Below are 13,022 nucleotides of genomic sequence, written 5' to 3' on the forward strand. Positions count from 1 at the left end.
GTAATTCTTTAGATTATTATTTATTTTAATTTCCAGAAGTTTTTTTTATTATTACAGTAACAGAACACACAAACTTAGGCAGAGACGTGTCCAAGGAAATGATGGTTACATTTCAAGGTTATTTGCCCTTTGGTCCTTCATCTTCTAAGCATCTTTATATTTTCTTTTAATGCTATTGGACATTTATTTTGATCAGAAATATACTTCAAATATTAATAAATATATTATCATGTAGCCATCCCTTTGCCCTACCGTGTTTCTTTCAATAGAAAAAAAAAAGTGCTAAATGTGTCTTCATAGTCTATTTGGCCATAGTTGTCGCATCTGTGGTTTTAAAAATAGACTTTAGCCAGATCTTCTGAAATTCTTCTTAAATTATAGCTCATTATGTTAAAGAAATTCTGCGAAAAGAGTCCTACTGATATTGTCCACAGTCTCCAAAAAGTGAGGATGGTAACTCAGTTGAAGACAACTGGAAGAGTTCTTCAGCAAATATTCATAAGCAAATTTTGTGAACAAGATAATATCTCCTTCAGTTCAAGCTAGAAGAATATCACTCATCACAGCTGACCCAACTATGGCCACTGGTCCATTTCTTGCTGCCAGTATGGTTCCCATTAAGGCAACACTTGTAATTGTGTTCCAGGGATCTTCTTTTCCTTTGACTTGAGCCATACTACAGTCAGTCATAAGAAACAGACCTCCCTGAATGCAAAGCTACCTCCCAATTATGAAACCTGGATTTTAATAGCGGTCAAACTCCTTTGGAGTTTGTGGTTTACTCCTACTGGAGAATTGTGAAAACTTAATTGCTTGAAAGATACCACCACCAATGGCGCTTGTTGTAAAGACCCCCACATAGCCTTGCTGAGGGGTGAGCCTCTCTAGCATGCTCTTTCAGGGCAAAAACAATCTGAATTATTTTTAATTACAGCTTCAATTAGAATACTTTATGAGTATTTCCAGAACTTATAAAGTTTAACATTTCCATAAAGAAGAAGAGATATGGCAAACATGAATATTGTTCATGAATTGTACTTTCTTTTTGTTTCTTGTAAATTATAAGATTTAATTTTAAAGGAAATGAAAAATTAAAAAATATTTTAATAAATTTTTGGAGAGTTGAAATATTCTTTTGTGATGTCAAACTGTTTACTAAATTTCTATTTTCTCCATATTTAAATTAGAGAAAAATAATAAAAATGATTGAAAATACTCACAAAATTATAAAAGATATTGTTTATAAGTACAAATAATCAGAAATTGATTAAAATGTAATGCGTATTATAAAATCTACAAAAACTCACATGGATAGACATTCCCTCATTAACCTTCCTTCAAAGTGCCTAAAAATGAAACTAACGAATCAGCAAGTATTCTTTTCTCTAAATTTCCAACTGAAATGTAGTTTATTAGGCAGTTCATCTAAACAGTTCGAATTTCGATCATTTAAACTGTTTAAGACTCTTGAACATTTTAAAAACAAACAGAGCAGCATCACATTCTAAAATGCTTAGTCATTTTCTTTTGCATAACTCGTTGCCAAAATGTTTCCATGGGAATAAAATCTAACTCCTTAATATAGACTATGTTCTATGCAGTTCTCCTATGGCTCCATCTAAATTCAGATATTACCAGAAAAAAAAAAAAAAACAGCTAAAGCGATATGCATATAAAACAATGAATTTTGATGGCTTTTGAGCTTAGTTGTTGAATTCTAAATTCACTACTCCGTTGGCATTTCTCTTTCTGTTTAATCTAAAATCAACTAATAACTATTTATATTACCCTGATACTTTATTTGGGAAAAGCTCACACAGACAAGAAAATGGTAGGAGATTGCCTGTACAACTCTCTCTCTCTCCCCCCTCTCCTTTTGAATGTACATATATATATTTTATATCTGTATGTATATTTCCAAATATACTTATATGGAAGTATAATACCCATAAGTATACATATGGGTATATACATAAGTGGGTGTGTGTGTATATATTTTTGACAAAATTACATTATTTATTTTTAATGGGTTCAAACACACAAGAGTTTTGTATGACATTCCTTGCCACTTACAGGCATGCCATGTAGTCAGTACTACTGCTCATTGCTTTATTTTAAGAAAGCTCTGAGTGGCAGACACACCAATTGTCCTCTCTGTGGGTTCTTTAGCCATGGAACAACATAATTTTTTAAATAAATAGTTATTGTATACTTGCTTTTATTGCACTGGCAAAATTTCAGAGAAAAAATAAACACCTTTTAGCTCTCAATATACATGACGTGTCCAGAGTGGTATTTCCTAGGTTTTCTTCTAGGATTTTCATAGTTTAGGGTCTCAGTTAAGTCTATGATTTGTCTTGAGTTAATTTTTCCATATGGTGAAATGTAGGGGTTCAGTTTTAATCTTCTGCATATGGACTAGCCAGTTATCCCAGCACCACTTATTAAATAGGGGGTCCTTTCTCCACTATTTGTTACCGTCAATTTTGTGATTAAGTCACCAAAAGCAATCACAACAACAAAAAACTGACAAGAGGGACCTAAACTAAAAAGTTTCTGCACAGAAAAAGAAACTATTAACAGAGTAAACAGACAACCTGCAGAATGGGAGAAATATTTACAAACTACACATCTGACACAGATCTGATGTCCAGAATCTATAAGGAATGTAAGCAATTCAACGAACACAAACCAAATAACCCTCTTAAAAAATGGGCCAATGACGTGAACAGACAGTTCTCAAAAGAAGAGACTAATCATTAGTCATCTAATCATTAGAGAAATGCAAATCAAAATCACAATGAGATACCATTTCACACCAGTCAGAATGGCAATTCTTAAAATGTCAAAAAATAACCTATGTTGGCGAAATTGCAGAGAAGAGGGAATGCTTATACACGGTTTGTGAGAATGTAAATTAGTTTAGCCACTATGGAAAGCAGTTTGGAGATTTCTCAAAGAACTTAAAAGAGAGCTACCATTCAAACTGGCAATCTCATTACTGGGAATATACACAAAGGGAAATAAATTACTCTATCAAAAAGACATATGCACTCAAATGTTCATGGAAGCACTATTCACAATAGCAAAGACATCAGTCAACCTAGATGTCCATCAGTGAGGGAATGGATAAAGAAAATGTAATACATATATACCATGAAATACTACACAACCATAGAAAGAATGAAATCATGTTCTTTGCAGCAACATGGATGCAATGGGAGGCCACTATCCTAAGCGAATTAACACAGGAACAGAAAACCAAATGCCATATGTTATCACTTATCAGTGGGAGCTAAACATTAAGTAGATATGGATGTAAAGATTGGAACAATAGACACTGAGGAGGGCCAGGTGCCATGGCTCTTGCCTGTAATCCCAGCACTTCGGGAGGCCGAGGTGGGTGGATCACTTGAGGCCAGGAGTTCAAGATCAGCCTGGCCAACATGGAAAAACCCTCATCTCTACTAAAAATACAAAAATTAGCTGGGCATGGTGGTGCATGCCTGTAGCCCCACGTATTTGGGAGGCTGAGGCACGAGAATCGTTTGAACCCAGAAGGGGAGGTTGTGGCGAGCTGAGATTACACCACTGCACTCCAGCATGGGTGACAGGGTGAGGCTCCACCTCAAAAAAAAAAAAAAAAAAAAAAAAAAGAGACACTGAAGATGACTAGTGGGGGAAGGCTAGGGAAGAGTATTTTAAAACTACCTATCAGGTACCACGTTCAGTACCTGAGTGATGGGATAATCCATAAACTGAACCTCAGTGACATGCAATTTACCCATGTAACAAACCTACACATGTACTTCTAAACCTAAAATAAAAGTGGGGGAAAAAAGAAGTAATTTACCTCAGAGTTACTATTTTCTTTATATTTCAGCTTTGAAACCTAAATAGTTGATATATGTTCCCAAATTCAATAAGTTTAGTACATATTAGAACTAGGATTTTAATTCAGGCTACCTATATTTTTATCTACTGTACCACCCATTATACTGTAGTAACAGTGGATATGGAAGTGGAAAACTAGCAGTATTTGTGAATGTGTTCAGAGATAGGTTAATGAATCGGGTGTGCGGTATAGAAGAAACTATATATAGTTTCTACATATATATCATTTCTATATAGTTATAGTTTATTTTTCTAATACTTATATAAAAAGATGTCATATATCTATATTTTTTCCCTGGAATAAAACCCACTTAATCTTGTCTGTTTGATGTGCTTTTAGATCAAATTTGGTTTGCAAGCATTTTGTTCAGGATGTTTGCGTCTGTGTTCCTCGGTGTTGTTGACTTGTAGTTTTCTTTTTTTGTCTTGTCCTCAGTTTCTGATATCAACATAATGCTAGTGTCATAGAATTAGTTAGAAGAAATTTCCCCCTCTTCAACTTTCTGAAATCGTTTGAGAAGAAATGATATTAGATCTTCTTTATAAGTTTGGTAGGACTCACCAGTTAAGCTATTTGGTCTTTAGCTTTTCTGTGTTGGGAGAATGTTTATCACCGATTCAATCTTGTTACTCATTATTGGTCAGTTAAGGTTTTCTATTCCTTCTTGGTTTAATGTTGGTAGGTTGTATGTATCCAAAAACTTATCCATTTCTTCTATGTTTTCCAATTTCTTTGAATATAGTTGTTCCTAATAGTCTCTAATTATCCTTTGTATTTCTATGGTATCAATTGTAATGTCTTCTTTTTCATTTCTTATTTTATTTATTTGGGTCTCATATTTTGACTGTAAAGATGGTATATGTTTACGGCTGAGACTGAGTTGCCTGTGGCCTGACATGAAGGCGGAACTATTGTGACAACAGTGAAACCAGGTGACACAACAGAAAATTTAGAAACAGATTGCATAGTTCTTTGGATCCTTCAGGCAGGATTCTGAGAAATACTAAGACTATTTTCAAATTTGTACAACGTTAAGATGAAAATCCGACCAATCAGCAATCCAGTGATACCAGATTTGTAAACATTTCACTCAATGCCTTCACTGAAAGTGGAGAAAACATATATAGCATTCATCACTTGCAGACATTTTATTGATTGTGAAATAACCCAAGAGAACACACATGGAACCATTTTTAAAGTATCATCAAATTTAAACATGATATTATTAAAACATATTTTACTTAATACCTTATCATTTGATTTATGTTCCAGAAAATGTGATGTCATGATGAATATTTTCAACATTTCTTGACAGATAGCCAGAGCTTTATGTAAAATTACATATTGATGCATTTAATTTATCACTTTATTTTCAGAATTTGGGGAATACTAAGTCATATTTATTGGTCATCAATTTATTCAGTGAATCATTCAGATATTATTGTTCCTTTGGATCAAGAGGAGTACAGAAATTATGGAAAGTTATATTGATGAAGTTTTTTTTTTTTTTTTAGTATTCAGGCAAAAATTAAACCAAAGAGAATATCATACTAAAAGTTTCTAAGCTTGAGTGTTTTAATTTGTTATGAAATAGAGAATGAATACTCAACCACTCCATACTTCATTTAGCTAAGAGATTTTTTAATATTAAAGATTTAAAGACTTAAAGTATTCCTCATTGATCTTCAATAAAATACCATATATGATTGATTTTTCTAATACTTATATAAAATGATTACATGTTGGGTAAAGACAATCTGACAACTGCAGTCCAACTATTTTCATATGTTTTGTTTTATTTATGGTTTCTTCTCTTTGTAATCTTTTTTTTTTTTTTTTTTTTTTTTTTGAGACGGAGTCTCGCCCTGTTGCCCAGGCTGAAGTGCAGTGGCAAGATCTCGGCTCACTGGAAGCTCCACCTCCCGTGTTCATGCCATTTTCCTGCCTCTCTTGTAGCTGGGACTACAGGCGCCCGCCACCACGCCCGGCTAATTTTTTATTTTTTTGTATTTTTTAGTAGAGACGGGGTTTCACCGTGTTAGCCAGGATGGTCTCGCTCTCTTGACCTCGTGATCTGCCCACCTCGGCCTCCCAAAGTGCTGGGATTACAGGCGTGAGTCACCGTGCCTGGCCTTCTCTTTGTAGTCTTTCTAAAAAATCTTTGCCTTCTTCCAGGTTCCAAGGATCGTCTCCTATGTCTTAACTCTTACCTTTAGGGCTATGATACATTTCAAGGCAATTTGTATTTATGCTGTGAGAAAAAAGTTAAGGTTTGTTACTTTTATAAATGAATTTCCAATTGTTCCAATACCATTTGTTAGGAGGATTATATTTTCCTGTTGAAATATCCTGATATATTTTTCAAAATCATTTGGTCATACATATGTATGTTTTTTTCTGGAGTCTGTTTTTTTCCATTGATCTATATGATTATTCTCATACTAATATCAAACTCTGATGATTATTTTAGCTATATATGTCGTGAAATCCAATAGTGAAAAGTTTTCAACATTGCTATTTTTTTAAAATATGAGTGAGATATCCTACGTCCCTTTCCCACCTGCAAAATTTTAGACTCAGTTTTTTTTTTTTTTTTAATTTTATTTAAATCCTACTGAGATTTATATTGATCTGGAGATCGAGACCATCTTGGCTAACACGGTGAAACCCCGTCTCTACTAAAAAATACAAAAAACTAGCCGGGCGAGGTGGCGGGCGCCTGTAGTCCCAGCTACTTGGGAGACTGAGACAGAAGAATGGCGTGAACCCGGGAGGCGGAGTTTGCAGTGAGCTGAGATCCGGCCCCTGCACTCTAGCCTGGGCGACAGAGACTCCGTCTCAAAAAAAAAAAAAAAAAAAAGTGTCTGATTCTTATATCATTGTCATGACAACTTCAAAAAATAAGTGGAAAATTGTTTACTTCTCTGTTTTATAGAAAGGTTTCTATTATCGTTATTTGTCCCTTAAAAAAAAAAAAATCATTGCTATTTGTTTCTTAAATGTTTCTTTCATTCACCAGTAAAGTCATCTGAGCCTGGAGGTTTCTTGTAGACAGAGTTTTTAAGTTATCTATTCAGGGTTGTTTGTTGTTTTTTTGGTAGCTATAGAAATACTTAGGAATTCTAATTATCCTACATTTAGGTATTGTAACATGTGTCTTTAAAGTAATATGTCCAATATTTAGGCTGTTGAATGGATGGATATAAGGTTGTATTAATATTCATTTTAAATTATTTTATTATCAGTATACCTGCAGTCAGGTATCCTCTTTCATTGCTGAAATTAGTACTCTCCATTATTTTATGTTTTGATAACTCTATTTGGACATTTAAAGGTTTTATAACTTATAAAAAGACAGTTTTAAATCTTCTTTTTGTGTTGTTTTTGTCCATCTAGCTAAAGGCTTATACATTTTGTTGAGCTTTGCAAAGAATCAGTTTTTAGTGTGATTGATTTTCTCTATCGTTTTTCTATTTTCTATTCTATTCTACCTCTGTTCTAATCTATCATTTTCTTTCTTCTGTTAGCTTTCAGTTTAGTTTACTTTTATTTTACTGCTTCCTTAAACTGTAAAGTTTTGTTGTTAATTTGAGATATATTTTTTTAACGTAAGAGTTTATATTTATAAATTTCCTACTTAGCAGAGCTATCGCTGTGTCTATACGGAGTGATCTGTTGTGGTATCATTTTGTTTCATCTCTAAGTATTTTCTAATTTCCCATATGATTTCTTCTTTAAGCCATTGATTGCAAGTTTGTTGTTTAATATCTAGAGCTTTGTAAATTTTTCAGCTTTTCTTATGTTGTTGATTTCTAGTTTAATCTCTCTATTGTCAGAGAAAATACTTTGTGTGATTTTTATTATTTTGAATCTATTGAGGCTTATTTATGGCCTAACATAAGGTCTATCCTGGAAAACGTCTCATACGCACATGAGAAGTATGTGTATACTATTGTTTCTGGGCATAATGTTCCCCATAGGTCTTTATAGTTGTTTTATTGTGTCATTCAGGTCCATTATTACCTTACTGTCTTTTTTGTGAATCACTTCACTGGTAGATTCCACCACACATCTGAAGAAAAACTAACAACAAAGTTTATCAACCTTTCCCAAAAAAAGCAGGAATGAACTAATACTTACTAACTTATTTTATGAGGCCAATATTGAACTGACACTAAAGACAGAAAAGATATCACAAGATAATAAAAAATCACAGGCCAATATTTCTTATGAAAATTAAGTGGCCTCTGGGTCCTGGAGACTATGGACTATTACAGGCTGAATGCCAACATTGCACCCTTGCCCCTAGATGCCAAATATCAATGTCACTAAAACAGTGGCAACCCATGTGTAGGATTGGTACACTTACTGACTTAGCTAATGCCTTTTTCTCAATCCCTTTATGGGATGAGGATCAACACAAATTTGTGTTTGCATGGAATGGCCCACAATATAGTTTCACTCTGCTTCTTCAAGAATATTTCAATTCCCCTGCAATATACAGCCTGTGGGTAGCACTTGATCTTCAACAAATCCAAGCCCCACGAAAGTTTTAGTCATCTGTAATACACCATTAAAATCCTAAAAGTAAGCCCATCATGAAACATGTGGCTGTGGTACTCTGCTGAGCCACTGATGTGTACTGGCTAGTGCAGATTAGAGCTTCAACCCTGCTAAATCCTATAGCCTGGCACCACACATGCAATTCCCAGGGGCTGCTTGGGTGGGAAGTCAAAGAAATATCCCACATTCAATCAAGTAAAAATCCTTTGCTCTGGAAGCATGTGCTGATAGAAAGGACACCCAACAGTGCATAAGCCTCTTTTGGGTACTGGAGATGGCATGTACCCCCCCTGGGGGCTCTTCTGACCCACTTAGTACAAGGTGACTCACAGGACCACCAACTTTGAATAAAGCTGTTTGCAGCAGCATGCCTTATAAACCATTCATGAGCCATGGCCCAGGCACTACCTTTGGAACATTTAGAGCTTGCTAACCCAATTAAATTACAAGTGTCTGCAACTACCATGCATGCTGATTGGAGTCTTTGGCATTAGGAAACTGCCACTGGCCACTTGAATCTTGGAACAAATGTTGCCTGAGGTAGCCAACAGATACACTCCCTTGAACAGCAACTCCTTGCTTGCTCTTTGGCACTGGCGAAGACTAAGTGTCTCATATGACACTGTGACCTGAACTGTCTATTCTCACTCAGGTGCTTACAAATACCACAAATAAAATTGGACAGCCTTAACAGAGCTCAGTTATCAAATAGAAATGCTACATTCATGATCAGGCCTAGCTAGACCATGAAGAGACCAGTAGGCTCTGTGAACAAATGACTAACCTGCCAGAAGGGACCAAGTAAATCATAGGGGATGCTGTAGCTCTTTCTGCAGCTACTTGGAGATCAAGATTTAGAGACATGTTTGCCAATGAGATGACATGATTTACTGATGGCTCCGTGAATCCAAAAGCAGATGGGATTCACTGAGCTGAGGATGCCGTCAGGCCAGTAGATAGCCATCTTTTTATTGAGACTGAACATGGATGTTTCACCCAATGAGATGAACTATACAGTGGTGATGCCTGTGCAGACCACTCCTACCGTCATATCTTGTTACAGTTTCACTGACGGAAACCATTGCTAACAGCCTGGCCACTTGGTCAGTAGAATGTCAATTGAGTGACTGGACTATTAAAGAATCCCTTATATGCAACAAGGACAATAGAAGCAGGCTTGCTGCTTGGAGGGGACAAATATATGTCACTCATGTGGATGCTGATGGCAAAGAACCTTTCAAAATGGAACATAAATAGAATTCTCATGCTAATCAAGCTCGTGCCCAACAGGTAGCAAAAGTTACTTCTGGATATATAACTGATGTGGAAGTACATTTTAGATGCAAGGCTGGGCAAAGGCTTAAGAGATGACTCTAGAAGATGCTGAGACTAAGAATGCTGTACAATTGTGTGATTCTTTCCAATGGGCACAGATTATCCAAAGAGGATAATTAGGACATATTAACTGAAGGCTAGGGCTCACCTGGGTCCGACAGATTGACCACATGGAGTGAGGCACACGGAGAGTACCTCACTGTCATTAGTTAACATCCGCTCAGACTGAGGTATTTTGATTCTAGTTTGACATGTGGATACTGGGACCCTTGAGAGGAATTTATGCTGTGCTTTTGGATGGCCCAGGGGACTTTACTCTGATCATGAAACACCCTTCACTGCCCAAGCAACCTTATAATGGATGCACTCTCAAGGAGTACAATGAACTTTTCATGCACTCTACAATCAATATATTGTTTGTAATGAAGCACTTATCTAAATATTGCACTGATGTTGAAAATATTTTTTAATAAAACAACAAAAACAAAAATACAAATTAAAAGACAGCATAGGGTTTTTTTAAATCAAAAAAGGTAATCTTCAAATTTTTAATCACTATATTTCAAAATACCTAAAAGAGAATAATTCAAATGTATCTCACTTAAAGATAAATTTTTAAGATGATAGATACCTCAATTACTGTGATTTGATTATATGAATATATCAAAGTAGCACATGTACCCTGAGAATACATATATTTAATACGTGTCAATTAACAATGTAAATATGCAGTGAAATGAGAAAATGCTAAATAAAATTAAAAATTAAAAATAATCACAAGGGAAAAATTTTATTATATATTTGTAAAATTTTTTTAAAGATTAAGGAGAAACAAGCAGTAAAAATACAATTGAAGTGTAAATTCCAAATATGTAAACTACAAATTGAAAAAAAAAAAAGTAGAAAATAATATCAAAGTTAGGTTACAAGTGATATAAGTATTAATAATGGGTGGGCTGGTTCAGGGTTTTGAGTGCTTAACACAAGAGAATTAGAAATTAAATCCAAAGTAGGAGTAAACAAAGAAGTTGATTGCAAAGCCAATCAACTTGGCCACTTGAATTATGGACAAGTGAGAGGTAGAGCAGGCTGCTCAGAGGGAGACACAACCCCTGGTGCTTTGAGGGAAACTCCCTTTATGAGAAGTGTACGTGTATATTCATAAAATAATGGTGAGGTCATGTATGGAAAGACAAACTGCGATTTGGCTCATACACTCAGTTATACATGCTACAATACCCATCAGATATATCATTAGCATGTAAAATCTCCACCTAGAGAGGTGTGTGTGTGTGTGTGTGTGTGTGTGTGTTGCTAGTAAAATGAAGGAAAGCTAAACCTTGAGCCTAGCTGTCCATGCAAGACCCCATAGAAACCCCAAGATCCCCAAGGCAGAAATTTGTAGCTAATAGCTTCATGATCTTTTAGTGCCAATTGGTTGGAAATTGGGGAAGTTATATCAGGAAGAAGGCAGTTTTGTTCTCTTTCTGGGTCCACATCTGGTATCAGGAGCCTGTAACCCTCTGACTGTCTGCTGCTTTCTTGTAGGATTGCTTACCTTGAGAAAAAGTTGAGTGCTGATGCAAGCGTGTGCAAGAGATGCGGAGCCCACAGAGCTTCATACAAGGAGAAAAGACAGCACAGCCTCCTGATCTTACTTATCCTGCCTCATGACAAAGTTTCAAAAGTCCAACTCAATAGACATAAAATTATTTAAAGTGAAGTGTAAGTACACGTCAATGTGATTTTAAATCCATAATTGAGAAAATATATTTCTGCAAAATGTTAAAATTGGCTAAAGAAGAAACAGGAAACTTCAATATACAGATAATGGTTTTAAAAATCTGAAAATCTTCATTATATTAAAAAGAAACCTAATTAAAGTATTATTATAGTAAGTTCTACCAAACTTATACTTTCAATAAAGGAAATATAACTCGTTTCTGATACAAGTTCTTCCAGAAAATAGATAATTAAAGACTTTTTTATTTAATGGTGCTGGTAAAAACCTGATTTTGAAATTATGTAAAAATAATGGAAAAGAAATAACCAGCCCATCTATCTAATTCTTTATTCAGCACAGTCGCTGACATGTGCTTAATTCATGTGGCTAAGATTTAAAAATTGGGGTCACCACCCATAACGCAAATTTTAGTTTTGTGACATTTTGACAAATATTCTACTCACTCCATTTTTAAATAAATTATACAAATCTTTACATAAAAAAAGATATTTCTATGTTATTGCATGTAACATTTTAATTATATCTTTTATATCATATTTTTCTATGTACATTTAGTTTTGTCTAGCTAGTAACAATCTCATATAAGAAATAAACATTATATAGTTTATTATTCATCTTAATAAAAATGCAATTTTCTAGTAGTAATTTGATGTTATTTTTTGCATTGTTTTATTTTATATTATATTTACTTCATTAGTATTATTTGTATACTCATGAGCTTAAGAAAACTTTTAAGCTAGTTTCTTTTTTAAAAAGTTCTGACCCTGTTTTCAAAGAAAGTATTTTTCTGCTATAGTTTGGGGCAAAGCCCTACCAAATGATAACAAACATATCCTCCTCCCCTTCCCAACCCAAAATCAAAACAAAATAATAATCTTGAAATTTTACTTACTAATGACTATCTAATGTTAAATGAAATTTTTGAAAAAAACTACATACATATAAAGTTTGACCCCACAAAAAAACAAGAATCTTTCATTCAACTATCATAAAACATGCATTAAATAGTGGCAAAAAGAAAAAAAGGACATTCAGATGCACATTTATTTACTGATGATATACTCAATTTTAACTAACATTCAGAAAGTATATATTCTCTAGACTTCTGTGGATTACTTATCGACTTAGGTGTATGTTCGCATCCCATTTTTTTCGTTCATGCCTATTTGAATACAAGCAACACTTTTGTTAGTTCACTAAACCACGTGTGATTTCACTTGTGACAAGCAAATCATTTAAATATCCTATTGACAGTTTTCATTTTCACATCAGCTCGGCAATAGCTAAAATAGACTTATTGTGTCATGTAATTCCATTTTCAGGTATTTACAGTGAAGTTGGAAGCATTATCAGTGCAGTTTTAAAGAATCTTTTAAAGAAAGTTTTTGCACCAGTTTTGTTTTCAACAGATTTGGACAGATCTCCTGCTCTGCCTAATCTATAGTCAATAGAAATCCTCCAATCCACTTTTCATATTACAGTGGT

General features: G+C 34.5%; 1 pseudogene; it reads right to left on the reverse strand.

The window, feature by feature from the left end:
• Positions 1-328: 328 nt before the first annotated feature.
• Positions 329-13,022, reverse strand: part of LOC140710167 (mitochondrial import inner membrane translocase subunit Tim17-A pseudogene) — a 50,414-nt pseudogene continuing 37,720 nt past the window's right edge.

The sequence above is a fragment of the Chlorocebus sabaeus genome, chromosome 25 (assembly GCF_047675955.1).
Source record: "Chlorocebus sabaeus isolate Y175 chromosome 25, mChlSab1.0.hap1, whole genome shotgun sequence".
NCBI lineage: Eukaryota > Metazoa > Chordata > Mammalia > Primates > Cercopithecidae > Chlorocebus > Chlorocebus sabaeus.